The following is a 15,514-nucleotide window of genomic DNA, read 5'->3' on the forward strand; positions in this document are numbered from 1 at the left end:
AATACCTCTGAAGGACTTTGCTTGGCTCATCTCTGAACAATCACTGTGGCCCAGGGCATGAAGTACGCTTATTTGGCCAAATTTGAGTCGCATGCCCGCCCTGAATGTTGGGAGGTCGGATGACCCTACCCCAGGGATGAGGAAGGGATGGTGTCCTAAGAGATTCTAAGTAGGCAAAAAATCACATTATCCCTTGCAAAACTGAAAATAGCTTTATCAATAGCTTGATTGGCAGCTGTACGTAAAATTCTAGGTTTATAATTTTCTTCCAAAATATTGACAGTAATATCTCATTATTTTCTTTTATCCCAACATTATGAAAAGAAATTGAAAGTACAGAAAAATTGGAAGAGTTTTATACTGAACGCTCATAGATCTGTCACTTAAGATTCTACAATTAACATTATATTTCCTTTATTAAATACCTTTCCACGTATCCATCCCTCTGCTCATCTATCCATCCATCTTATTTTCTAGGCATTTCAAAGTAAGTCACAAACATCGCTGCCCTTTACTCTCAGACACTTCAGCGTGCAGATCATTACCGATACTCAATTCGGTTTGATATTTGTTTACAATTTTTTTTCATTTGAGCTAAAATTTTTTTTTTAATTTTTTTTCAACGTTTATTTATTTTTGGGACAGAGAGAGACAGAGCATGAACGGGGGAGGGGCAGAGAGAGAGGGAGACACAGAATCGGAAACAGGCTCCAGGCTCCGAGCCATCAGCCCAGAGCCCGACGCGGGGCTCGAACTCACGGACCGCGAGATCGTGACCTGGCTGAAGTCGGACGCTTAACCGACTGCGCCACCCAGGCGCCCCTTGAGCTAAAATTTTTATACAACAAAATGCAGAAATTTGAAGTGTACCATTCAGTGAGTTTTGACACTGAAACCCAAACCCATATCAAGATATAGAACATTGCGTCTTCCCTCGTGTCCCTTCCCAGGAAATCCCTGCACCTGCCCCCTTGCAGAGGTAACCGCTGTTCTGAGTTTTGTTTTTCTCATGCCTGTTTAGGACTTCCTGTAGATGGACTCATACAGCAGTCGCTCTTTTGTGTAAGGATTCTTTCACTCAGCATAATGTTTTCACACTTATCCATGTTGTTGTCTGCATCCCTTTCATTGTATAGCTATACCACCGTTTATTTATCCATTTTTCTACTGATAAATACATGGGGACTGTTTCTAGTTTTCAGCTATTGTGAATACAGCTGCTACACACATTCTTGCACACATCTTTTGTGTTTTGTTTTGTTTGTTTTGGTTTTTTGTTTTAGAGAGAGAGCACGTGCAAGTGGAGGAGAGAGGGGCAGAGGAAGAGAGAGAATCTCAAGCAGGCTCCATGCTTGGCACAGAGCCCACCGCAGGGCTCAGTCCTGTGACCCTGGGATCTTGACCTGAGCTGAAACCAAGAGTCAGATACTCAACCGACTGAGCCCCCCAGACGCCCCTGCACACATCTTTTTGTAGGCACAGTTTCCATTTTTCTTGGACAAAGTGCTAGGAGTGGAGATGTGAAGTCATAGAGTAGCTGTAGGTTTCATTTTTTGAGGACCTTGTCCTATCTTCTGCCAGAATGATCATCTTATTTTACAGCCTTCCAATAAAGCATGAGAGTTCTGGTTGCTCCACAGCCCTTGCCAACATTTGTTGTCAGTCTTCCAATTTCAGTCATATTGGTCATATAGTAGTATTTCATTTTGATTTTAGTTTTTAATTCCTGATTTCTAATGATTTTGAGCAGTTTTTCATGTGCAATTTGTGTATTTTCCTTTAGGTAGTATTTGACTAAATCTTTCAGTCATTTAAAAACATGAATTATCTTTTTTTTTAAACACAAGTGGGAAAGTTTATTAAAGCAAAAAGTGCACTCTCAAAATAGGAGACCAGCCGAGCTCTAGAGAGAGCTGCATCAGATTATCTTTTTTGAACTGTACAGCTCTTTTTTTGTTGTTGGCAGGGTTCTTTATATATTCTGGATTTTGAGCTTTCTCGAGTATGTTTTTTAAGTATTTTTTCCAAACAATACATTGTCTTATAAATGTATTTATAAGAAACAGAACTATTTAAAACTTGTGAATTTATCATTTCTTCCTTTTATGTTTTTTGCTTTCAGCGTCCTTCCTACCCCAAGTCATGAAGATATTCTTCTGTGTTTTCTTCCATATTTTTTTTAAATGTTTTTATTTATTTTTGAAAGACAGAGAGGGTATGCGCAGGGGAGAGACAGAGAGAGGGGGAGACACAGAATCCAAAGCAGGCTCCAGGCTCTGAGCTGTCAGAACAGAGCCTGATGCGGGGCTCAAACTCATGAACCATGAGATCATGACCTGAGCCAAAGTCAAAACGCTCAACAACTGAGCCACCCAGGCACCCCTCTTCCATCTTTTTGTTTTAGTTATTATGTTTAGTCAAGAATTCATCTCGGTTATGTGTATGGTTTGAGGTAGGGATCAGGATTCTTCTTTTTCCCCTATGGATATCCAGTTGTTTTAAGACATTAACAAAAATTCTAATGTTTTCTGATATCTAATAATTGCAGATTGCCTGCTGCAAGTCTGATTTTTATTCCCTTGAAGGTGACTGATTTCCTCCCTCTCTAAGTGCTTTTTGGATCTTCTTTTTTCCTTAGTACATCTAATATTATCCTGCCAACCTCTCAGTATCTTCTTTCAATCTGAAGATTCATAGCGATCTTAGCTTTGGTAGATTTTCTTCAGTGATTTCTATCATAACTTCTACCCTTGCATTTTCTCTGGGCTCTCTTTCTAGAACACATTTTGGTTGTATTGTGGACCTGGATTAGACCTCCAGGTCTTTTATATTTTCTCTTTATTTTTTGTCTTTCTCATTTTTCTCATGTCATATTTCTACCTTTCTAGAAACAATTGAAGTGTGGCAAGCATATTTTTAATTTCCAAGTACTTTTTCTTGTTCTCTAATTGTTCCTTCTTTATAACATCTTGTTTTTACTTTAGGTATTTATTATATCTAGAATATCTCCAAAAATATTAATTAGAGGCTTGAAAATTTATTTTTCTGTTACTTAAATTGGTTCTTGTGAGGTCAGATTTATTTTTGCTTCTTCTGGTTTTTTTTTTTCTTTCTTTCTTAGTAGCTGATTTCCCTCCCTGTGCCCAGTGATGTGGGGGGTGCTTTTTTATAGTTTTAAAAAAAAACAAAATAAGCTGATTTTTTTGTAGATGTGTTTCCTCTACTATTGCATATAGGGTGGTTTTCCTGCTAGCTAATTACTCAGAAACCAGAAGAGGCTGACAGGAAGTTCTGTGTTCATGAGCAGAGCTTGCTACACAGGAAGACTTCCTGTTACAATGAAAAAATGGAGAGCCAGAGAGAGGAGGGCTTTGCTGGGCGGCTACCACTCACCCCCCTAGTATTGGTTCATCAGTATTGTATAAAAGCTATTGTCTGCTGATTGTCCTTTTCTCATTTCTCATGAGATGAGAAATTTATCTATCTATTTATTTATGTTTTTTAAAGTTTATTTACTTATTTTGAGAGAGAGAGAGAAAGAGGCAAGGAGGGAGGGGCAGAGAAAGAGAGAGAGAGAGAGAGAATCCCAAGCAGGCTCTGCACTGTCAGTGTAGAGCCTGATGTGGGCTCTGTCTCATGAACCCTGAAATAATGGCCTGAGCTGAAACCAAGGGCCATAACCTTAACCAACTGAGCCACCCAGGTGCCCCTGGATTTCTTCATTAAAAAAAAAGAAAAAAAAAATATATATATATATGGTTATTTTTAATCGTGTGTTGTAAGGGAGGGGAGACAAATGGTTGTGCTCAGGCTGCCATTTAAAACTAAAGCTTCCGGGGGCGCCTGGGTGGCGCAGTCGGTTAAGCGTCCGACTTCAGCCAGGTCACGATCTCGCATTCCGTGAGTTCGAGCCCCGCGTCAGGCTCTGGGCTGGTGGCTCAGAGCCTGGAGCCTGTTTCCGATTCTGTGTCTCCCTCTCTCTCTGTCCCTCCCCCATTCATGCTCTGTCTCTCTCTGTCCCAAAATAAATAAACGTTTAAAACTAAAGCTTCGGGGCGCCTAGGTGGCTCAGTCAGTTAAGCGACCGACTACAGCTCAGGTCATGATCTCATGGTTTCTGAGTTTGAGCCCCATGTTGGGATCTGCGCTGACAGCTCGGAACCTGGGGCCTGTTGGATTCTGTGTCTCCCTCTCTCTCTGCCCCTCCCCTGTTCACGCTCTGTCTCTCTTTCCTTAAAATAAATAAACATTAAAAAATTTAAAAAAAAATAATAAAACTAAAGCTTCATTCTATCTTTCAAATTATTTATTTCCTGCTCTTTCTTTTTTTTAAATTATTTTTTAATGTTTATTTATTATTGAGAGACAGAGAGAGACAGAACATGAGTAGGGGAAGGGCAGACACAGAATCTGAAGCAGGCTCCAGGCACAGAGCCTGACGCGGGGCTTGAACTCACAAACCGCAAGATCATGACCTGAGCCGAAGTCAGACGCTTAACCGACTGAGCCACCCAGGTGCCCCTCCTGCTCTTTCTGAATGGCATCTTTCATTGGATTTGGGTCCACATCTTACTTTCTCGTGGCTATGCCAGACTAGCATCCACTTTCATGCCCTCAGTTATTGTGTTCCTTTTTCCAGAAACTTTCTTCTTCTCATCCCTCTTTTCTCCCACCTTAACCTAGTGAAATTCTTCCCAACTCTTGAAGCTAATTTGAATGTCCTTCCTCCATGAATCCCATCTATTTAAAGTACCTTTGATTGGCCTTCCTTTTATCTTACTGTTACTCAACTCAATGCCTCTTGTTCACAATTCAGCTCTTAATTATACAGTGTAGTATCGGTCACTCTCATTTCAAATGTTTATTATTATGTTGGTAACTATTAAAAAGTCTTCGGGACGAGCATTTAGTTTTCTCTGTCCTTCAAAACACGCAGCACAGTATGCCATTTTAATAAGTATTGTAATTGATCAGCTTCCCTACTATTTGCAAGAAAGAAGATAGATAATAGCTTATATTTCTTTCTTCTGGAAACAGTAAGACATGAGTCTTTTAATTGAAAGCTGAATTGGGGATGTTCTGTTTCAGGCAGAAGAAATGCTGATTTTTCTGCACTAAGTTAATATATAACTATATTAAGTTACATAGCATAAATGTCTGCTCAAAGTCATGGCAATAGACAGATCCACCAAAATTGAAGCAATTGAGGTCGGAGGGGTTTGGGAAAAGCAAAATAGCAAAAGGTGATTTAAAAATAGACTTTAGGGGCACCTGGGTGGCTTAGTGGGCTAAGCATCTGACTTCATTTTAGCTCAGGTCATGGTCCCAGCCTTGTGGGATCAAACCCTTCATTGGGCTCCATGCTGAGCGTGAAGGCTGTTTGGGATTCTCGTTCTCTTGCTCTCTCTCTCTCTCTCTCTCTCCCCCCTCCTCCTTTTGCCTCTTTCCCCTGCTTGCTCTCTCTGTCTAAAATAAAAATAATAAACAAGTTAAAAATAAATTAAAATAGATTATTTATAGATTTAAATTCCTGTAACACTGCTAACAATGTCATCTTCAATTAAAAAGGAAAGTTGTCTAGTGGTAGAAAAAGAACAAATAATAAGAAATAATGTGCTTCTGGTAGTAATTACCACTGTTCACTAAGTATATCTGCTTCCCTACCCTTCTGGGCACATGGTAGTTTTGTCCTGCCTTGATCCAGTGAAGTTAGGGGTAGCCATGTGACTTGCTTTGGCCAAAGAAATGAGAGTGAATGTGGTGTCACTTTCAGGTGGAAACTTTAAAAGCCAGTGAGGGATTTGCCATATTCCTGATTTCTGCCTGAGTGATCATGGAAACATGTGATACTCCATAATTCTGAATTCCTGAAAGTACGTAGTGAACAGTCTGTGTGCAGATCTGTGATGGAAAGAGTGTGAGTGAGAGACAGACCTTTGTTGTTTAAGCCACTGAGTATAAATGATTGCTGTTCAGGCTCATCAAACCACCACCTGTGGGCCAGTTGCCTGTTTTGATAAAATTTTACTGGAACATAGGGAAGACATTTGTTTCTGTGTTGTCTGTGTCTGCGTTCATGCTACAACTGAATTGACTAATTACAACAGAGACCATGTGGCCTGCCAGCTGAAAATATTTACTATCACTCTTCAAGAAAAGCTTGTTGATCTCTGACCTAGGCTATCCTAACTATGATAGAACTGAAAGTCTTTGATAAGTGTCCTTTTTATGGCTACTTCCTGTTTTGTACACAACACAAAAGATATAGTAGCTAGCTAGCTAGCTTCCAAGATGGCAGCGGTGATCCCCAACCCTGAACACAGGCTATTCACATCTCTGTGCACTTCCTTCCCACACTGAGCAGGGCTGACTTGTGTAACCAATGTGGAAGTAATGGGGTGTGACTTCCACGTTTGGGTCATTAAGATCGTGTGACTCCCATCTGCCTCTCTCTGAGACCACTCACTCTGGGAGAAGCCACTACCATGTTCCAAGGGCACTTGAAGCCTTAGGGAGAAGCCACATGGTGAGAAAACGAGGCCTCCTGACAACAGTTATGTGGGTCAAGCCCTCAGATGATTGCAGCCTCAGCCAAGGTGTTGACTACATGAGTGCTCTGAGCCCAAATCACCCCAGGTAAGCTACTCCTGAAGACCTGACTTAGAAGAAATTATAAGATAATAAACATTTGTTTTTTTATTTAGTTTTTTAAATGTTTATTTATTTTGAGAGAGAGAGGGAGGGGCAGAGAGAAAGAGAGAGAGAGAGAGAGAGAGAGAGAGAGAGTGTGAGTGAGTCCCAAGCAGGCTCCACGCTGTCAGCTCAGAGCCCAATGTGGGGCTCCAACTCGAACCGTGAGATCATGACCTGAGCCGAGATCAAGAGTCTGATGCTTAACTGACTGAGTCACCAGTCGCCCCACATTTGTTGTTTTAACACTAAATTTGGGAGTAATTTGCTATTCAGAAGTAGATAATTAATGCAATATTCAAATGAAAAAATATCCTCGTACTCTGTACACTTACACATCTATGTATTTGCTTGTGGGATTTTACAGACACGTGCACATTATTTTACTATTTTATTACTGGACAAAGAATTTGTGGACTTCCATAATTATAGTATACTTGTGTGAATATAGATAAGGTTATCTTACCTGTGGAAGAAATTATTATACATGTATAGATCTCTCCCATTTCCTTTTTAACACTGAATCTTTGTGGAATACGGTGAAATGTGTTCTGAGAAGGAAGGAAAAGAAACTCCTAATATTTCAGTATTTCTTGATAGGGTAACTGCTCATGTTTACCCTAAGTTCTTTGTATGCAGGATTAGGGTAGAATGAATGGAGCAAACTCCTCATAGTACTTAACTATTTTATTTCTAAGTGATGATGCAAAGTGTCAGAAGCCAGGTTTTTCCAATTAACTACTATAACCTTTATACATACATTAAATGGAACAGTTAGTAATAACATTTGGAATTGTAAGAGTGACATACGGAATCAAGAAAGACCTTTGAAATGAAATTAAGGAATAGTCAAGAGGCAAAAGTCCATAGGAAGCAGGCTTCAAGGAAAACTGAATAAAAGTGTTTCCTGATGGCATTTGCTTTTTCTTTTGCATATTGAGACCAACAGGCAAAGAAAAAGTGGTAAAAAATTCCTTCTCAAATGGTATCAGCAGATTAGTTTGCATAGCATTTGTATGTATTTAACCCAAAATATAAACAAATAAATTAACCCAAATATAAACAAACGGATTTTTGGATAGTAATGGTAGGCATAAAGCCTGAGAAATAGAAAATAAAAAGGAAAGTTAGAAAGAAAGAGAGTGGGAATGAAAAAAGGCTAAAAATGAAGAAAACATGAGCCATGTGAGTATTCACATGCATATTCCTTGGATTCTTAACCATGTTCCAAATTGGGGACAATGCAGTTATCTGGCCAAATCTCATTTTCTAAGCCTATGGCTTCCCTTGGGCCTTCAGGAAATAAATAGTCACTATCAGTCAGCAAATGAGTACTGGCTTCCACAGCTTGGGCCCCCATGAAATGAGGCCAGGACTAGAGGAGAAATTCATCAACTTACTGCTACCCCAGCGAAGACCTCAAAACATAGTTTCTTTCTCCTTTTTACAATCATGTTTGTTTAGGGGCGCCTGGGTGGCTCAGTCGGTTAAGCATCTGACTTCGGCCCAGGTCATGACCTCACAGTTGTGGGTTCAAGCCCCACGTCCGGCTCTGTGCTGACAGGTCAGAGCCTGGAGCCTCCTTCAGATTCTGTGTCTCCCTCTCTCTCTGCTCTTACCCCATTCATGCTCTCTCTCTGTGTCGCAAAAATAAATTAAAAAGTTAAAAAAAAAATTTATATCATGTTTGTTTAGTGACCGTATGACTCTATTGTGGATGGAAGGGCTGTATGTGCCTTGAATAATCCCTGTTGGACTGTGAGATTTTATTATTAAATCCCATGTTATCATACATACCTTAAATGATAAGCCTGTATGGTTGAATTTAGGAGACCAGGTTCCCGGTGCTGTTGCATATACGATCAAACTATAGAGCTAATTCTCCAGGCCTGGATTGTCTAAGCATAAACTTGTCCTGTGTAGATGTTTATTGTGCTGATTAATTTTTATATAATAAATATGACCAACAGTCAAGACCATATCTGATAAACTAAATAGCACTATGAAGGAATAAAATATTTGAGAATTCCTGAAAAATCTAGCATGCTTGCTGACCATAAATATGAGGAGAGCTGTTGAGAAAACCAGATTTTTCTAAGAGAAAAGAATGTGTGTGTAGACAATGTATATCTTAAAGGGACATTCTTTGGTTCTTTTTAGAATAGTAAACAATTGTTAAATACTTTATTGGCTTTCTTGTTGTCATATATTTAGGCAATGTAAGCATTCACTTGAGTAATCATTTCCTAACTTGGACTGAACGTGCAGGAGTTGGCTTGGAGGAGGTTAGCCTTGGAGCCCCCTGGATTCTGTTTCTTCGGGGAGGAGGCTGGCACAGAATCTTCAAAAAGTGTCATTTTATTAAAAATGTAAACTGGGGGGCGCCTGGGTGGCGCAGTCGGTTAAGCGTCCGACTTCAGCCAGGTCACGATCTCGCGGTCCGTGAGTTCGAGCCCCGCGTCGGGCTCTGGGCTGATGGCTCAGAGCCTGGAGCCTGTTTCCGATTCTGTGTCTCCCTCTCTCTCTGCCCCTCCCCCGTTCATGCTCTGTCTCTCTCTGTCCCAAAAATAAATAAACGTTGAAAAAAAAAATTAAAAAAAAAATGTAAACTGGGATGGCACCTACTTTTCAACTAAGAAAATGTTATACAATGTATCTAATGTAAATTTAACCCTCTAATGCAATTTAAACCCTCCAAGGGGAAATTAGGCAGATTAAAAAATTTCTTCTTAAATTTATTTTTAGAGAGTGAGCAGGAGAGAGGGGCAGAGGAGAGAGAGAGAATCTCAGGCTTAGTGCAGAGACCAGCGCAGGGCTCTATCTCACGACCCTGCTGAGATCACGACCTGAACTGATGCCAAGAGTCGGACCCTCAACCCATTGAGCCACCCAGGCGCCCCACTGAAGCAGATATTTTTAATCAAGGTGCCCACCATCATCATTCCACAAATCCCATTGTTTGAAGCAGCCTAACTCAAAGAAGCCAATTCTAACGTGATTGAGTGGTTTTCCCATAGTTAAAGCTAAATTTTAACTGAGTCCTATCTGACTTTTATCTGAATTTCATCAGAACATTATGGTCATGGCATTTTAAAGATTTCTTTCCTTTGATTATCCTTCCCATTTTACAGCCCTTCCAAATTGCAGAGAAGATTGAGCTAGAAGTGTTTTCTTCCCCCAGAGCACACTGCTGATATTTCTTGGCTCATCTCACTGAGACCAGACATGGACCCCCTGCACACAGGGTCATAGGATTTGTTCAGCTGTGACCAAGAATCTCCAGTTCTATGGCATAGTAGCTGAAATGGAAAACTGCATTTTTTACCTTGACATCTCCTCCATCCTAGTTTTTCAGGATTGATGATTGGGGTAAGCGTAAAAACTTTTCAGTGGTTTCTTAGATAAGATACCAAAAGCACAAGCAACAACAAAAGAAAAAATACATAAAGTGAACTGCATCAAACTTTAAAACGTTTGTGTTTCAAGGAACAGCACCAAGAAAGAGAAAAGACAGCTCACAGGATGGGAGAAAATATTTGCAAATCATGTATCTAATACACCTCAGTAATAAAAATGCAACCCAACTGAAAAATGGGCAAAATCTCTGAGTAGAAATTTCAACAAAGAAAATAGAAAGATGACCAAAAGCACATGAAAGGACGCTTAGCACCCTTAATCATCAGGGAATGGTAAATCAAAACCCTCATGAAATACCCCTTCACATGCACCAGGGTAACTATAATCAGAAGGAGAGATAACAACAAGGATGTGGAGAAGGAGTCCCCAGACACTGCTGGTGGGAATGTCAAGTGGTGCCAGCACTTTGGAAAATAGTCTGGCAATTTCTCAGATGGTTAAAGATAGAGTTAACATCTGCCCCCCAGTAATGTCACTGCCAGGTGAATTCATTTCTCACCAAAGAGAATTGGAAACACATGTCTGCACAAAAGCTTGTATACAAATGCTCATAGCAATATTATTCATAGCCAAAATATTCATATTCATAGCAATAGTATTCATAGCCAAAGAGCAGGAAAAAACCTTAAATATCCATCAACTGGTGAGTGGATAAACAAAAGATGATTTATCTGAAGAATATGAAACACTAATTTGAAAAGATCTCTGTATTCCTATGTTCACTGCAGCATTGTTTACAGGAGCCAAGATGTGGAAGTAGCCCAAGTGTCCGTCCGTAGACGAGTGGATACAGAAGATGTGGAGATACGTACGATGGAATGTTACTCAGCCATAAGAAAGGATGAAATCTAGCCATTGGCAACGACATGAATGGACCTTGAGGGTATTATGGTAAGTGAAGTAAGTCAGATGGAAGAGGACAAATTCTGTGTGGTTTCACTTATAGGTGGAATCTAAAAAACCAAACGAACGAACCAACAAAACGAAAACAAATTCACAGATATAGAGGATGGAGTGGTGGTTGCCAGAAGGGAAAGGGGTTGGGGGGTTGGACGAAATGGGTAAAGAGCTCAGCTGTATGGTGAAGGGCAGTAACTAGACTCTTTGTAGCGTATACAAATATCGAGTTATAATGTTGTACACCTGAACCTTACATAATGCCGTATACCAATTTTACATCAATAAAAAATATGAAATACGCAGTGAACTATTATTCAGCACTAAAAAGGAACTAAGTACTGAGATATAATACAACAGAACATGAATGAACCATTACACTTAGAAGCCAGTCACAAAAGGACACATATTGTGTGATTCCATTGATATGAACCATAAGAGAAGGCAACTCTGGAGAGACAGAAGATAGATTAGTGGTTGCCTGAGACTGAGGAAGATGATAAGGGGGAGTACCTGCTAATGGACACAGGGTTTCTTATTTGGGTGACGAAAACGTCCTAAAATTGTGATTAGATAACTCTGTGAAAATACTAAAAACCATCGAATTGCACACTCTAAATAGGTGAATTTATGCTACGTCAATCATACTTGTAGCTGTTATTTAAAAAACTCATTTATGGAAGTGATCAAGGGTACAAATCAGGGGCAGATCAAGAAGACAGGGGCCTGTTGTCATGGGGGAGGTGGTGGCACTTGGTGGCTACCGGTGGCCAAGGAAGAGGCAGTGACACTGGACTTGGTTGGGGGCAGCGGCAGATTTGGGGCTTCCGCAGCTTCTTCCAGGGCGGACGTCCAGCACAGCTGCTGTTGAGACCCAAGATCTTCCTTCTCGTCCCTCGATTGGAGTATTGGTGTACCGGCCATCTTCAGACGCCTCTGGAAGACAGATGAGGAAACTGAGGCCTGGGAAAGTTACAAAACTTGTTCAAAGTCACACAGTTTGTAAAGGACACAGCCAAGACTAGAGTGGGTTGTCAAAATTAAAACAAACAGTCTACAGCAAAGTTTTAGGGGAAAGAAAGATGTTTGTGATCCACAAGCCAGTCGTCCACATCAGGGGCAGGCAGATGAAGAAGGGGTTTGTACTGGAAAATGCAGCTTCCCGGTTGAGTACCTTGGCCATATAGAAGTTAAGGAGACCAGAGGAAGGCACAGCTGTGAAGATGCTGTTAAAAGATTGAAAGCTGAAAGGAAGTTCTTCAAAGGCTTCTTTGGAAGGCGGTCCTGTGGGTTTCACCAGGTGGACCCCCAGTTGTGGATGAAAATACTAAGGGGTGCCTGGGTGGCTCAGTCGGTTAAGCGACCCACTCTTGATTTCGACTCCAGTCGTGATCTCATGGTTTGTGAGATCGAGCCCCGCATCAGGCTCTGTGCTGACACTGCAGAGTCTGCTTGAGATTCTCTGTCTCTCTCTCTCTCTCTCTCTCTCTCTCTCTCTCTCGCCCCCCCACACACTGTCTCTGTCTCTCTCAAAATAAATAAACTTTAAAAATTAAAAAAAAAAAGAAAAGAAAATACTAAGGACCTCATAGTTGACCAGACAATAGAAAAAGTTACTTCCTGTGTCCCAGGTAGGAACTTGATAGAGGCTTCTCTGACATATGTCGTGATGGCACTGCTTGGCGCTGATCTGTCATTGCTCCATGGCTGTCAAGGTCATGGGTGCAAGATTGAGCATGAAGGAGAGGAAGCAGAAGCTGGAGAAGGAATGGGGGGTGACTGCTACTTTTGATGCTAGTCGGACCACTTGTACAACAGAAGGGTCATTCCGTGTCACGACAGCCACCGAGCACGCAGAATGAGAGCAATCATGAAACAGACCCAAGGTGTCCAGAAAGGGCCGGAGTGGTGGGAAGCAGACAGCATCAGCTCCCTGTGCTCATGGAGCATGCCCTGCGAGGGTCCCTTCTCATCTGCCCCAGTGACCACGCCGGTGACGGCGGTAGCATCACCATCTCCTGCCTTTCAAGCAAGTGGCCCTGACTCGGCCTCCCGTGGGCTTGCGGCTCAGCCAGCCCGCACCGCCCTCGCGGCCACAGCAATGAAGCCAGCCTTGGAGCCCTGGGCCCTGATGCTGTTCACGGGGGAATTGCAGCCACGCACTCGGGGCCGGAGGCGGTCAGTCTTCCGGTGCTGCCTCTCCAGGTCTCGTCCAGGCTGCTCACAGACACACTCCCCCTGCGGCGGACTGCTGGTTAGAAGAGGGGTTCAAGAGTGTCCGGGCTCAGCTGCCCTTCCGCGGTCAGTTCTCCAGCCTCCCGCACCCACTGACATCACCCAGCCACACCGCCTTTCCAAGGGAACTCATTCCTCACCTCCCAGCCTGTGCCAGTGGTCTGGTCCCACCCCTGCAGCCAGCCTTTGTCCCTGCCCAGTCCTATCCTGTGGCCAATGGGATGCCCTATCTGGCACCTCATGTGTCTGTGATGGGCATCACTCCCTTCCGATGGCAGCCAATGTGCATGACACTGTGGGCCACCCTCAGGCTGCCCACCCCCATCAGCCTCCCAGCCCGGTCAAGCCCCAGACATTCCCTTAGTAGGGGGCAAGCCTACTTCCCTACAAGACTGCCAGTCTTTCATTAAGCCTCCTGCTCGGCACCCCAACGGTTCTGTAGCTTTCAGCGGTGTAGATGATGGCAGGTTGGCCTCAGGAGATGAGCACACGGAGGTTCCTGCAGGCACCTGTCCAGTGCATCCTTCCGAAACCCGGTGGGCTGCATTAGGAAGCAAGTCCGGGCAGCGTACTAACCCCTCACCCACCAACCCTTCCTCCAGTGACTTACAGAAGATGTTTGAAATTGAACTTTAAGCAGTCTGTATGGCTTATGTATGTTGTGTGTACCTAGGCAAGGGCAGGGGCAGAGGTCAAAGGAGCAAAGGGAACTTTGCCTTCCCTGTCAGTTTACTTTCCACTGATCCCAAGGGTCCCAAGGAGCATGTCCAGGCACAGGGTTCTATGAAAGGTGCTTTTGAAAAGAAAGGGGCAGGAACATTTCTAGAGAAAAGTTGTCTTGCAGTTAGGCTAAAGAAGTCAAGGAAATGTTGCCCTCTGTCCACCTCCTACTCCTGCAGTCCCTCACAGATCTCGGACAGCAGAGAGGCAGAAGTATACGGACAGGAGTCTGTATTCAAAGCACATTTACTGGAGTATAAAACAGTAGGGGAAGCAAAACCATCTCCCTTTGTTTTTCATGCCATTTGCCTGCCGCCCTTCAGTGCTGGCCTGTCTTAGAGCCCAAGAACGTGGTGGCCTGCGCTTGGGCTGGGGACAAGAGATAGGCGGGCTATGCTGCCAGGATTCCCAGGAGGTCACATCAGCAGTTGTCCAGCAGATTTTAGGTGTATCTTTAGGTATATTGTAGGTGTAAAGTTGAGCTTCCACTTTGAGTAAGAATAAACATAAATCTGTATCAAAAAAGCCCAAATCCTTATTTTCATGCATTTACATATTTTAAATAGTTGTCAATATTAAAAAGTTGTATGAATGTAAGTGATCTTGCCAAAGGTAAAAGGGTTACCTGTAAGAAGCTGTACATCTGACTGATTTATCAGTGATGCCTGTCAAAGTGGGGAGAGGGAAGGTTGGGAGTCGCAGATGAGATCTCTGGCTTATTTGGTATCATTCGTGGTAAGTAGCACATTGCAGCAACGCATGCGAGTGACAAATACAGTCACTAGGTGCTGGTTGTAAAGAAAAGAAAGAGCAGTGTTGTCCTGGGTTTCAACCTGGGGTGAAATTCTAATGTCGTTATTTTGTTTTGTTTTTTATTATTTTTACAAAGTTTATTTATTTTTGAGAAAGAGAGAAAGAGAAAGTGGGCAGGGGAGGGGCAGAGAGAGAATTCCAAGCAGGCTCCGTACTGTTAGTGGGGAGCCCGACACGGGGCTTGAACCCACAAACCGGGAGATAATCACCTGAGCCCATGTCAGACGCTCCACTGACTGAGCCACCCAGGTGCCCCTAATGTCATTATTTTAATGGAATCAATCTAAATACACTTTGAATATGTATTGGCGCAGATGGACTGCTGCAGTTTCTTTATGTCAATCCTCTATGTTTGAACACGAGGGTGACAGTGACATCATCATATCCATCCATGGGAGCACAGGTTACCGTGTTGGTTTGTCACGCGGGTCTTGGTGGGTTTTGTTTTGTCTCTTAGATTTGTGGGGGTGGAGAATCTGGTTTTATTAGCTGTGTGGGAGTCTGTCCGCTCACTTGAGGAGAGCAGAGCATCCTGTTGCCAGTTGCAGCCACTTGACCTTTGGTAACAACATGAGATCCCATCTCATTTTTACTTTTGAATGTTGGCTTTACAATCAAACGTGAGCTGTATGTATTTGTACTGATAAGGATTTATAATCTGCTGGGGCGGCTGGGTGGCTCAGTTGGTTAAGCCTCTGACTCTCGATTTCAACTCAGGTCCTGATCTCCCAGTTTGTGAGTT

General features: G+C 42.5%; 1 long non-coding RNA gene and 1 pseudogene across 1 annotated transcript; both read left to right on the forward strand.

Annotated features, from left to right (window-relative positions):
- Nucleotides 1-9,818: 9,818 nt before the first annotated feature.
- On the forward strand, nt 9,819-11,305 carry LOC115513519. The gene is made up of 2 exons (XR_003968724.1): nt 9,819-10,059; nt 10,848-11,305. It is a non-coding gene; the product is annotated as an uncharacterized LOC115513519 (long non-coding RNA).
- A 1,207-nt stretch (nt 11,306-12,512) lies between these two features.
- Nucleotides 12,513-14,866, forward strand: LOC115513515 (annotated as a pseudogene).
- Nucleotides 14,867-15,514: the final 648 nt, after the last annotated feature.

Source organism: Lynx canadensis, chromosome B2, assembly GCF_007474595.2.
Source record: "Lynx canadensis isolate LIC74 chromosome B2, mLynCan4.pri.v2, whole genome shotgun sequence".
Lineage (NCBI taxonomy): Eukaryota > Metazoa > Chordata > Mammalia > Carnivora > Felidae > Lynx > Lynx canadensis.